This window comes from Etheostoma spectabile, chromosome 9, assembly GCF_008692095.1.
Source record: "Etheostoma spectabile isolate EspeVRDwgs_2016 chromosome 9, UIUC_Espe_1.0, whole genome shotgun sequence".
NCBI classification, from domain to species: Eukaryota; Metazoa; Chordata; class Actinopteri; order Perciformes; family Percidae; genus Etheostoma; species Etheostoma spectabile.
The window spans coordinates 7,091,118-7,104,513 of NC_045741.1; the positions used below are offsets into that span (position 1 = coordinate 7,091,118).

Below are 13,396 nucleotides of genomic sequence, written 5' to 3' on the forward strand. Positions count from 1 at the left end.
GTGTGTGTGTGTGTGTGTGTGCGCGTGTGTGCCTGTGTGTCCGTGTTTGGGGGGGAAGCAGGTTGTTTATGATGATCTTGTCACGTTTCGTCTCTCTGGGACAATCAGGAGATTAAGTGTTGAGGAGTGGCTGGGGAGCGGCTGCAGTCACATGCCATTACTCACTCCCTGCATCACAATTAGTGCAAATGGCGCATTACAGGGAAATTATCATCAATATGATATTAAGAGACGCTGGCTAAACCAATCAGGGGGAAAGTGCTTATCCGCTGGTAACCAAAGATGACTCTGAGGCGGCGGCGGCGGCACACGGAGGTGACACTGACTGGGCCTCTGAGGCTCGAGGAACAGACATCAGGAACAAAAACTCACTCACAGGAAACGTACCTTTGCCAACACAAACTGCATAAACCAAAAATTTTGTATGGTGGAAAGTTATTTTGTATTTCATATTTTTATGTCGGGATGTGAAAAATCGCTCAAAATTAAAACACGTCAATACAAATCCATCAGGTTTCCCTCTTCCCTGTGTGATGGAGTATTGTTTTGTAGATTGCCTACCAGGTGTAAGCAACCCTTTTTTACTGTCTCCACCCTTAATATGCAGTGGTGGAAGAAGTAGTTAGAGCCTTTACTTAGGTAAAATGAATAAGCACACTGTAAAAAATACTCAAAAATACTGTTAAGTCAAAGTCCTGCATTGGAAATCATAAGTAAAAGTACGTGAAATAAGATTAGATAAGATAGAGTTTGTTAATCCAGCACTAGGGAGATTCCTGTGCTACAGCAACTCAAAAGAAAAAAATATCCACACATCAGAATAACACAAATGCATGATCAGAAGATACAGGCAAAAAATAGACATTAAGTGTAAGAAATAGAAAAAATAGAATTAGTTATAATATTTATATAGTAATAAATCAGTTGAGTAATGCACCACTGCTTTTTTGCTAACCATCTCTGAGAGTAACATTTTTTTTTGGTGGTGAATATATTTCTCTTTGGGTTTAAAAGGTGTGTTTTATTCTACTGTGTAACATGGCTCTCGTTAACAGCGGCCCGGGACACAGTCCCCTGGAAGACTTTGACTCCCATCGATGTTTCCCTTCAGTTCAGAACATCATCTCACACGTTCTGATCAAATAGTGATGCACCCAGGGATTATCTTTGGCACAATGAACCGCTGCATTTCCAATGATTCAGTCTTGGAAAAAGACGGGCGTACTGTCGTCAGTTCCGGTGTCAAAAGTAGTGTCGGATAACTTTTCAGGTTATATTTATTCATAATGAAATGTACAGCAACTCTACACATGTCAGTCAGGTTAGGAATGAAACCTGTGACCTGTGAGTTGGGCCCGGCATCCCGTTGGATGAATTTGCTGGAATTTACAAGAGACCGGTATAGAGACAAAAAGATGGTGCAAATTAAGCGTGAGTGCAGGACGTCTCCGAGTTTTCTGTCTCCTGACAAGACAGTGAAGAGAATGAAACGCTTGCTTTGCTTTTTTCGGAGAATCACCTTCGTTCACCTCTCAGAATAAGAGAGACGACCGAGCATCCTCCCGTTCGAAAATCAGCTGTAATTCTGCTTTCCTGCGCTCATTCCCCTCACTTCTCCTTCCTCCACTCCACCACTCTCTCCTTCATTACTTCTCCATATGTAGATAGCCGCACATTATTATTTCCCCTGCCTTATTTTGCTGACACATCACTAGCCAAATGAAGTGAGATATACGGCCGGGCTTATTGGTGGAGATGGCCAACCCCCCACCCCCCTGGCCGAAACCATTAACAAAATGGACCACACTTTGTCTCCGAGGGGTTTAAAAACTGTCGTGTGTTGAGAGGGAGGCGACTATTTTCATAGCTTAATGACATGTAGGGAATAACAAACAACAAATCAACTCACCTCTCAGCTGTCCGGAGATTTCTGCTAAGGTAGTCAGTTAAAATAAATACAACTGGACGCTGAAAACAGGATCCCACATGCAGCCCACAGTGTGCAGCTGTGACTTTATTTCCCATTATAACTAACAGAACTGGGGATTCATTACAGTTTATGTATATCTGGGTCTGAATGACAACAAAAGAATAATAGTACCTACTGATGGGACTGCATTATAATGCCTGGGATTATTTGTGTAGCCTTTATTTTTTTTCAATTTCTTTTAATTTTAAGATACTTTTGGTTCCATTTTTCTTTTCATTTGTCTGTTACTTAGCCGGTTATATAGGATAGAGGTTTTGAAAAGTGTGTAGAGGATTATGGACTTCGTCTATATCCACGACCTTCCACTTCTGTCCGTTGCTGCCTTCCTTTCGGCCAGATGTTCGTTACCTTCCGCTTACTTTGTGTTGGAATTTTAAACTGTTGTGGATTCATGAGGACTATGGTTACCTGGTCCTCAGGTCTCTGCAGGGTAAATCCAGACAGCTAGCTAGACTATCTGTCCAATCTGAGGACAATGGTTACCTGGTCCTCAGATCTCTGCAGGGTAAATCCAGACAGCTAGCTAGACTATCTGTCCAATGTGAAGACTACGGTTACCTGGTCCTCAGGTCTCTGCAGGGTAAATCCAGACCGCTAGCTAGACTATCTGTCCAATCTGAGTTTTCTGTTGCACGACTAAAACTACTTTTGAACGTACACATGTTCCACCAAAACGAGTCTCCTTCCCGGGGCTATTTTGCAAAGACACTGTTGCTCCATCTGGCGCTTAGCACCGCCCATGACGATTGTGATTGGTTTAAAGAAATGGCAATAAACCAGAGCATGTTTCTCGCCCATACCGGATTGTTGTGTGGACTAGTCAGACCCTCCTTTGCAGCGCTGTGGAAGAAGGTCTAGCAATGCCATGCTAGGAACTTAGCAGAAAAATAAAGCATTTGGTGCAGATCGGGACCCAATAGTGCCACCGACATCCATTTACGTTGCAATTATATTTTAACTGAGAAGTGTCTATACACACCAGAAAATTAACCTCTTTAATCCTCACAAAACAGGCAGTGCTGGAAGCTGAGCGACATAGTGACTATTTGCAGGGCTAACTCGGGTGATACTGTAGTTGGAAAGCTAACCGTAACGAATACTATACAACAGTTTGTGCAATATCTTAACAATTTATCCACAATTTTTTGTGTGTTATCCTAAAACTACTTGGTTGAGTTTAGGAAAAGATTGTAGTTAGGGTTAAAAAAGGTGCGTTTGTTACATAACTTACATACATACGTTAGTTACGTAAGAAAAGTAAGTCAACATTGACCCTGGTTCCATCCAGTCCATGATTATTTGTTCTGGGAGATTAACGGGCTGGCTGAGCCCATAGGATCTGGGTCCAGACTAGTTTAATGATAACCAGACAGATTATTTTAAGAGGATGGAAGAATGAAGCGGTGCCGTCAAAACCAGTAGTGGGCTTGTGAGATGGCTAGGGTGGCGGCGTTTAAAAAGATGTCATATAAAGGTTGGATGTCCATAGCAGAACGTAAGTTAAGTACCTGATGCTGTCAAATGTGATGGCATTTCACCTATGGAGGTATGGCTACAGCACCACCCAGTCCATCCTCAAGCAGAACCCTAATATTCTTATACAGCATTTGGCTATTGTCAAACCTAAGCCACTGTCTGTTATCATTATTGTCTATCATTGTTTGTATTTTGATGCAGTTCAGAGTTATATAAAACACTTTTTTTTTTACATTTTCTATTATTAATATTACACATTCAGTGGACTGTGTAGTCTTGGTGGAGGTATTTGCTCTCTGGGGGCTATCTAGTTTGGAATGAGGGTTTGCTGTGTGTGTGTGTGTGTGTGTGTGTGTGTGTGTGTGTGTGTGTGTGTGTGTGTGTGTGTGTGTGTGTGTGTGTGTGTGTGTGTGGGCGAGAGTAAGAGAGAGAGAGGGAGGACGAGAGACAGCCAGTGTGGGTGTAGGTGTGGTGCGACTGGCTCGGCTCATTTCACAGCTGTATAGGGATTAGGTGGAGGAGTGCGGTGGAGTGCGGTGGGGTAAGCTGTCTCTTTTATCTCATTCAAACATGTTGCTAATTCAGCAGAGAGCGGCTGCCGCGGGAGCCGGTGCCACTAAGCGCTGTATCATTCTCCCTGCCGTGAATAAACTGCTAGTCCTAATCCCCAATCAGCCGCCGTGACACGGATTATCAGCCGCAACAAGCACAGCGACCCAGCGCAGAGGAGAGGAGAGGAAAGGAGGGGAAAAGAGGACAGAGCAGAGGAGAGGAGAGGGAATGAGAGAGAAGTGAGGAGAGAATGAGAGAGGAGAGGGAGAGGAGAGAGAAGTGAGGAGAGGAAGAGGAGAGGAGAGGGAATGAGAGAGGAGAGGAAGAGGAAATAAGAGAGAAGTGAGGAGAGAATGAGAGAGGAGAGGAAGAGAAGAGGAGAAGAGAGAATGAGAGAGAAGTGAGGAGAGAATGAGAGAGGAGAGGAAGAGGAGAGGAGAGAGAAGTGAGGAGAGAATGAGAGAGGAGAGGAAGAGAAGAGGAGAAGAGAGAATGAGAGAGAAGTGAGGAGAGAATGGGAGAGGAGAGAGAAGAGAGACAAGAAAATGAGGGGAAGAAGAGAGTGAGGAGAGAGAAGTGAGGAGAGGGGAGGAGGGGGAACTGAGAGGAGAGAGAGAAGTAGAAGATGACAAGAAAGAGAGGGAAAGAGAGGAGGAGGACGAAGGAGGAAATAGGATGAGGGTTAGGAGAGATCAGAAGAATCACAATCACAGAAATCTAAAACATGTCAAGAAAAGAAAATGATTAAAAAAAAAGAAAAATAGGAGTGGCCAGGTTAGCTCAGGTGGTAGAACACATCTAGAGGTTCACTCCTCAACCCAGCGGCCGCGGGTTCGACTCCGACCTGCGGCCCTTTGCTGTATGTCATTGCCCCTCGCTGTCTCCCATTTCATGTCTTCATCTGTCCTGTGGAAATAAAGGCCTAAATGCCCAAAAATAATCATAAAATAAAAATAAAAAAAATAAAATAAAATAGGAGAGAAGAGGATGAAAATATGTAAGGTGAAGAGAAGGAATCAATGGGATGAAGAAGAGAAGTATTAGGAGAGTAAGGAAGAGTAGACTAGAGGAGGAGAGTAGATGGAGAATGAGCAGTGAAAACAGCAGATGTTGGGAAGAAGAGGATGAACAGATGAGGAGAGAGGAGAAGTGTTTGGGGGAGGTTGGGAAGATAAAACAGATTGGAGGAAGAAGAAAAAGGAGTGGAGGATGGGAGAACATAAGGAAGAAGAATGGAATAGAGAGAATGGAAAAGAGGAGAGGAGAAAAGTAAAAGAAAGAGAAGATGAACAAATTTAAAGCGGAAGAGAGGGGAGGGATGGCTGGAGAGGAAGACAGGAGTCAGAAAGGCCAAGGAGACACAAAAGGAGAGTCGGAAAGAAAAAGTAAGGAGGGAAGAGGAAAGAAGAGAATGAGAGGAAACGAGAGCTGAGGAAGAAGGATAGCAGAAGATCGAAAGAAGGAGAGGAGGAAGGAAGGAAGAAAGGAGAGATGATGAGAGGTGAGAGAGATGATTAAAAAGGACAGGGTAGGAAACGAGAGGTGAAGAGAAAAGAGAGAAGAATGGAGGAGAAAAGGAAAGAGAGGAGACAAGATGATGAGAAGAGGTTAAATGGCAGGATAAAGGAAAGGAGAAAGAAAAAACAAGAGGATGGAAAGAAGGCAAGCAGAGGATGAGGAGAAGAAGAATGGCAGGTCAGAGGAAAGAAGGAGCGGACCCAGCGACAACACTGCTTGTAGAACTAATCCTACATTTCCCATGAACACTTGTGTCATGGGAAATGTAGGACTACTGGCGTGTGCCGTAGCCATGACGAGCTAGGCTGAAACAGAGAAGAAGAACGCAAAAACAAACCCCAAGGGTCTGAAACTAAGCAGTAAAGTTAGTTCAAATTTGTTAAAATCAGTAAAGATTCAGTCTGTAGGGAGGTGGGTTGGGAACCGGAGGGTCGCGGGTCCAAGTCCCCATACGGACCAAAGTACGACGTGTGGACTGGTAGCTAGAGAGATGCCACTTCACCTTCTGGGCACTGCCAGGTGCTCTTGAGCAAGGCACCCAGACCTACCCCCCCCACACACACACACACACACACTCACTCACTCTGACATCTCTCGATTTGTGCATGAATAGGTCCTGAGCATAGTGTGTGTTGATTACTAACAAAACAGATTGTAAATTGTTATTTCCCCACTGGGGATCAATAAACAATACGAATTAAATTAAAGAAATGAATGACCCATGGTAGCTGGTGATTGGAAAAGTTAATTTAAAGGTATAGTACAGTGCGTATACAGTAGTGTAGTGCGTAAACAGTAGTATAGTGCGTAAACAGTAGTATAGTGCGTATACAGTAGTATAGTGCGTATACAGTAGTATAGTGCGTATATAGTAGTATAGTGCGTATACAGTAGTATAGTGCGTATACAGTAGTATAGTGCGTATACAGTAGTATAGTGCGTATACAGTAGTATAGTGCGTATATAGTAGTATAGTGCGTATACAGTAGTATAGTGCGTATATAGTAGTATAGTGCGTATACAGTAGTATAGTGCGTATACAGTAGTGCGTATACAGTAGTATAGTGCGTATACAGTAGTATAGTGCGTATACAGTAGTATAGTGCGTAGTTTCTGCTGCCACCGTGAGGAATTCAAAGTAATGACAACAACTGTAAATGCATCCACATGAAACAATTCTTCTTTGACAAAGCACCCCCCCCCCCCCCCTTCCTCCCCCACATAGTTGATTGTAGCCAAGGAGGACACAGAAGTATAAAAAACATGATGGACTCTTCAGAAAAGGTAATTATCTTCACTCGAAAAAGTCACCAGACGCCACGATCTTCTGAACATAATCACACTGAGAAATCCAGAGAGACGTGTGGAGCTGAGAGTCTTAATTAGCTTTGTAGCAACTCATTTGACAATGGCTTGAATGTAACGGACGTTCATTAATATAAGAAAAGTTACTCACTAAAGTCTTAAAACCCTGACTACAATTAAAAAAAAATGAATTACAAAAAATAATAATCCATTGGCATCGTAATTTTTAGGACAATTCCCAATTGGAACCAACTCTTGATGCCCAATCCTACTCATTATGGATCACCATGGTTTCAGTTTGTGTGTTGTTTGGTTGTCCCTGTCGTCTCAACTGCTTGGTGTTCCTGCACGTGTGTGTGTGTGTGTGTGTGTGTGTGTGTGTGGTGTGTGTTGTTGTGTGTGTGTGTGTGTGTGTGTGTGTGTGTGTGTGTGTGTGTGTGTGTGTGTTTAGCTGCAGATTGAATCCTGCCCGCTGGGCTACACTCCTTACACGTGGGACAACGAGGTTCAAACAAGACCCGAGAGAGAGCAGGCCCTTTTACATCTGCTAACAGCTCTCCCTCCAACACGCCGTCTCTCTGCCTCTGTGTGTGTGTGTGTGTGTGTGTGTGTGTATGTGTGTGTGGTGTGTGTTTACTTCTGAGCTAATTGAGATCTAATTGCTGTAACACGGTGTAAAGCCCAAGCCCAAGCCGTCACCGGGGAAATATCGCTAACAGCCAACTCCTCCCGCAGGGGACTGTGGGTAGCAGAGATGTCAGAGCTACTTAGTCTCAAAACAGAGCATATGAAAACAAACTTTCCCCCAGTGCAGATTCAATAAACGACCACACAGATAGACAAGCCACAATGGGGCTGTGCAATGAATCCAATCCTAATCGCGGTTACAATTTCGAATGATGATCACACACACAAAAAAAACATGTAATCGAGAAAAACGATTATTTTGCACAATAAGTTTGGCAAGTAAAAAAAGTTCAAAGGGGAAAAGTATTCGGTGAAATCTCACAGATTTCAGTGTTTTCACTGTTGATTTGTTTCACTGTTATTTAAGTTCAATAAATATGTTTTTTTTTAAGTCAATAAGCAATCATATTAAATAATCATGATTTCAATATTGACATGAGTAATTATGATGTCTTCCATGATCGAGCAGCCATACCAGCCACCAGTTAAAAAACAAAACAGCCATCCTCAAATCTGCTTCGTATTCATCAATTTAATGTCCTGTGAAATCCTTCCATCTTCTCACGTGTCCTCTGTAGAACCACAAACTATTTTTTCCCCACAACTTCATGACGGTGTCATACTGACGAGCGGTGATGTCTTATAAAAGCAAAACGGCAGTTTTCAATCAGGTATTGAAACAAGCCGAGCTAAGTGCTTTTATTTGCCTCTGAGGCGGATGTTGCCCCCGAAGAGAGACGTTCATCAATGGCATGAAAAAGAGATGAGGTATTGATAAAGATATGAAACCAATGTTTCAAAACATGCCACATCATCAGCACAGCAAGATGAGATATTAAATATACATCTTCCTTTCACAGTGATTACAGCTCAGAGAGAGAGAGAGAGAGAGAGAGAGAGAGAGAGAGAGAGAGAGAGAGAGAGAGAGAGAGAGAGAGAGAGAGAGAGAGAGAGAGAGATGCAACTCAAACCATTTAATGATCCTGTTGATGTTTCTCAGTAGATGTATACAGCCATCAGAGATGATCTTAGAGGACCATACCTTTGGTTTTGCATGTTTTAGCCATTTATTTAACAAGGACAAGTGGATTTTTGCAGGGCAAGTAGAAGAGAAATTTACTTGCCCCTCTGGACAAGTTAAAACTCAAACTAAATAAAATGCCATGTTACTTCATGTTCTGTGCCACTCATTACATCTATGTTACCGATTTGAAACAAATACATTTTTTTCCAGCAATCTGGGGCAGCGGCCCAGAGGGTCCCGGGTTCAAGTCCCCACATGGACCAAAGTACAGAGTGTGGATTGGTAGTTGTGTAGATGCCACCTCACTTCCTGGGCACTGCCAGATGCTCTTGAGCAAGGCATTGTACCCCCCCAACCGTTCAGGGTATTGGTCCAGGACTGGCAGCCCACTCCCTCTGACATCTCTCCATTTGTGCATGAATAGGTCCTGAGCATGTGTGTGTTTATTACTAACAAAACAGAGTGTAAATTGTATTGTTTTACCACGCATCAATAAACAGTATAAATTAAATAAATTAATTAATTAATGAGCCATGTTAGCTGGTGATCGGCAAAGTTAATTTAAAGCTATAGCATAGTGCGTATATAGTAGTAAATATAGTTTCTGCCGCCGCCATGAGGAGATGAAAGTAATGACAACAACTGTCAGCACGTCCACGATACAAGCCTTCTTTGACCAAGCAACCCCCCCCCCCCTCACACAGTTGGTAGTAGCCAAGGAGGACACGGAGGATTTTAAAGCGATGCAGCATAAAAAAATATGGTATGGAAATGAACGCATATGCATGTTAAAGATTACAATAACGATGCTTTAGTATCCTAACAAGCATATATCACCGGCCTCGCCTCATGATTGATCTATAAAAACCACCCAGTTACTACTGTCAAAGCACATAAATCAACCAATCACATGCATAGATGTGTTTAATCACACATTAGTCTAATGCATATCTCCTGCTGTTTGGGGAGATGCTTTTCACACACCACACACACACACACACACACACACACACACACACACACACACACACACACACAGCAGAGCAATCTTCCGCCCCATCAGTGCGTTAACTTTTTAATTTACTGTGTTCTTGAAGTGGAGGAGATAGCGAGTGAACGTCCTGAAGAGGAGCTGCCCCCCCCTGCAGTGTCACTGTGACACACACCTCGCCACAGTGGGTGTCATTGTGATGAGATCATTATGTGTGTGTTTGCATGTGTTATGGAACTATCAATCCAAAATGGAAATTCAAGCTAGAATCAATATGCAAGTCAGGATCTGTTTATCCTTTGAACACCCACCCTTCTTTTTGGGCTGCTCCACTTGAATTAAAACAGATGGACTTTGGATTGTTACACACTTGCAATGAATACTGTTGGACTGTCTGGTTGCTTTGAAGGTAGGAATATATCATATTTAAGTTTCGGCTTGAATAGCCTACCTGGATGCAACTTTTCATAATCGTAGACATAAGTGAAGACCCCTACGAGTACTAGCGGTCTGTGAGCAGAAATTGAGTGATAAAGGTTCAAAGCAAAGACTGTTTTACAGCCTTAATTTCAGATGTTGAGCAAGAAGATTATGGATAGGATATTTTTTGGGATAACATTATGAAAGAAACATGATCTATTGTAGCCACTATCATTAAGCACGGCACAGTCTCGCATTGCCAGACCTTCCTCCACAGCACTGCAGAGGAGGGCCTGGCCAGTCCACACAGCATTCCAGGATGGGTAGAAAAACTCGCTCTGGTTTAATGGCATTTCTTTAAACCAACCACAATTGTCACGGGAGATGCTAAGCACCAGACGGAGCCATGGTGCCTCTGAAAATTAGCCTCGAAAAGGAACTTGTTTTGGTGGAACGTGTACATTCAAAGTTGTTTTAGTCAACAACAGAAAATTCAGATTGGACCACATTAGATAGTCTAGCTAGCTGTGTGGCTTTACCCTGTAGAGATCTGAGGACCAGTTCACCATAGTCCTCAGAAATCACCCGGAGTTTAAAATCCCAACAGAAAGAAAGCGGCGGCTAACAGACATCCGGCAGAAAACAGGGACATCCTGTGGAATTTCCGCCGGCACCGGAACAATCTCGGAAGTGAAGCTGCGTGGCTATAGACTGAGCACGGCATAACCAACCCTGGGAACTGGCTTGATCTCGTATTAACTAGAGCTTGGTCGTGCTCTCACATACTGTATGACACTAAGAACTGAATACATAGCCAGCTGACTAAAAAACAAAGATGGGGCTTACCTTGATCAAGCTTCCTCCGACCTGGCATCCTCAGCTTTGCCTGAATGCGGAGACAGAGAGCAGTACAGGGTCTTTAGTAGCAAAAGGGACAAATTTCAAAACTACGCACCAAAATGATCTATTATTTCTACTCAGGAATTCTGTCATGCAAACCCGAAAATACAAATAACAGTCAGGGGTATTTTCCCTTCCCAGTCCCCAGTACCTGCAGAGACATTTTTGCTTTTTAGTTATGTGACACCAGCCTGAGCCTCCATTTCAACAATGAATCAATGAAAAATGGAAATGCGTGTTGTCAAAATTTGCGCCTAGCCGCCTATGTAGGGCCTATGTACCAATGTATGTAGCCAATGAGCAGCGAGCGGGAGCTGGCTATAACTACTAGAGAGCCTGTTCTTGAGACTTTGCTCTAATATTCGGGACAATTAGGGCAGGATTCAGGCAAGTGCTTGGATTTCGAAACTGTCTCAAATTCTTCTGGACGTCTGATCAACCTAGGACTTATGCTCCGTCCCAGGCAACGCGGACCTCGTGTTTTCACAACCTTTTACCCGTGAAGAGCCCTGGAACGGCAATCAAACCCATAACTTATTACTCAGGAATTTGGACCAGTTATAGTTTTGATGTCAGACACACATAAACAACAATGTTGACCCCTGATGATGTTGTACAGACGCTGGTGAGAAATAGAAATAAATAGGCAACGTAAAGTAATTCCGCACATTGTAATTAAAACAATACACATATGATTGTGTACTACTACAGGTTGTGGTTATTAAATGAAGCCCAAAATAAATTGCCGACTAGAAAGCGCTAGTATCAGCAAATGCTAGCTAACATCAACGGTAGGTAGCCGCTAGCGCTAGCTAGAAGGGTTTGTGGTGACTTTGCCTGGAACACCAAGTTGTGAGTTGTGACTTTAAATCATAACTTACGGGCTGAAAACTGTGTCTGGAACGCAGCCTAAGAGACAAGTAAAACTGAGCCACACACCGTACCGCTTGCAACAAAATAATCCGGCACAGAGTGGAGAAGGAACCTGGCTTCACTGGGGTGATCAGTCAGTGAGATGAGGATCAGGTGTGCCTTGTAGAGAAGCCTGCTCAGCCAGCCACGCCCTCAACTGCACCAGCCCTGCCAGGAGACAAATCAACATGAAAGGAGGGGAGAAACACCCAAACACAAAATCTACACAACCGTGACAAGCCAGACCAAAATAGTGTAGTAGTAATGTAGTAGTTAGTTAGACAGCTAACTAGCCAGCTACAATGTGTTGTAGCTGGCTAGTTAGCTGTTAGCCCAGGTAGCTGTTTGTGTATGTTTTACGCACACGTGTCTATGTTTATAGCTGTGATAAACATGTATACATAAATCATCAGACTGCATTCAGAAGATGTTAAAGTGCTCATATTATGCTTTTGGGTTTTTTCCCTTTCCTTTATAGTGTTATATATCTTTTTTGAGCCCGTTATAAGTTTAAAAAGTGAAAAAGCCCTAAGTCCACCCCAAAGGGACTTACCCTCTCCAACAGAAAACACTGTTCACAAACTGCTCCAAACAGCTCTGTTGTAGTCCAGCCTTTACTTCAGAGATAAACGTGCGTCACTTTGTAACACACGTTAAAATGCTCGCCTAGCTGCTAGCGTAGCACGCCCTCATACTCTACAACTGACTAGCTAGGAGTCCTTACCTAGGTACTGCACCTGTGCGACTCCCAACAAAGATGCAACCGAAGTGTGATGCTTCACTCTGTAGCTAAAAAATAGAGCTCAAATCAGAGGGTGAAAAGAGGAGCTGCATCAATGTGCAGTAAAAACAAAAATATGGTGTTTTTTTGAAAATTAAACCACATTCTGGTACAACCTCTAAATAATTAATAATATTAAGAACCTGAAAATTAGTATAATATGAGCACTTTAAAACTTATAGGCCATCCTGCAGTACCGATTGGGGAGGATGTCCAACATGCGTAGAACAAATCGGGTTCCGGTACAGATCTGGCAGCGATGTTTGGTGTTCTTTCCTGCATATTTTGAAGTTGTTAAATGTAATTATTTAAAGCGGTTAAGGTCATGTAAACTAGTTTTTAAACATTTCTTCCCACTATACATCTATAGCTCACGCTGAATGACGCTTCATATGCTCATTCCAAACAACATGTAGACACGAAACAATTGATAAAGTTGAGAACATCGTCATAGCAAGCACTCAAAGTTTTGTGGCTCACTCAAACCTCCAGTAGTGATGCAGTTTATCTTGTTCTCTTGGCAGGATCAAAGCTAGCACACAGTTCTGCATCAGGGTTTGCATCCTCTTAAACATTATTCTTCAAATATGTCCCTGCATCATGGAGCCCCTAAAGGGACAATGTAAAGAAATAAAAATTCTGGTGTGCATGAAACTTTCTGGTACGCACACGACACTGTCTGGTACGCAAGAGATCCTTTCTGGTGCTCACGAGAAACCAACCTGAGCACCAGACAAAATGGCATCCACGGAGAAGGTATTCATCTTCCTGAAAATGCAACAAATATACCTGATAGTGTCATCAAGAAGCTTAATGATGATGAGGCAACTGTTAACTAAT

The 13,396-nt window shown here is 42.9% G+C and overlaps 1 long non-coding RNA gene across 1 annotated transcript in view; it reads left to right on the forward strand.

Annotated features, from left to right (window-relative positions):
* LOC116695265 (uncharacterized) overlaps window positions 1–4,920 on the forward strand; it is a 6,205-nt gene extending 1,285 nt beyond the window's left edge. Inside the window, exons 2-3 of the long non-coding RNA XR_004333401.1 lie at window positions 3,483–3,485; window positions 4,798–4,920. This is a non-coding gene — a long non-coding RNA (uncharacterized LOC116695265). The remainder of the gene's footprint in view (window positions 1–3,482; window positions 3,486–4,797) is intronic.
* The last annotated feature ends 8,476 nt before the right edge of the window (window positions 4,921–13,396 follow it).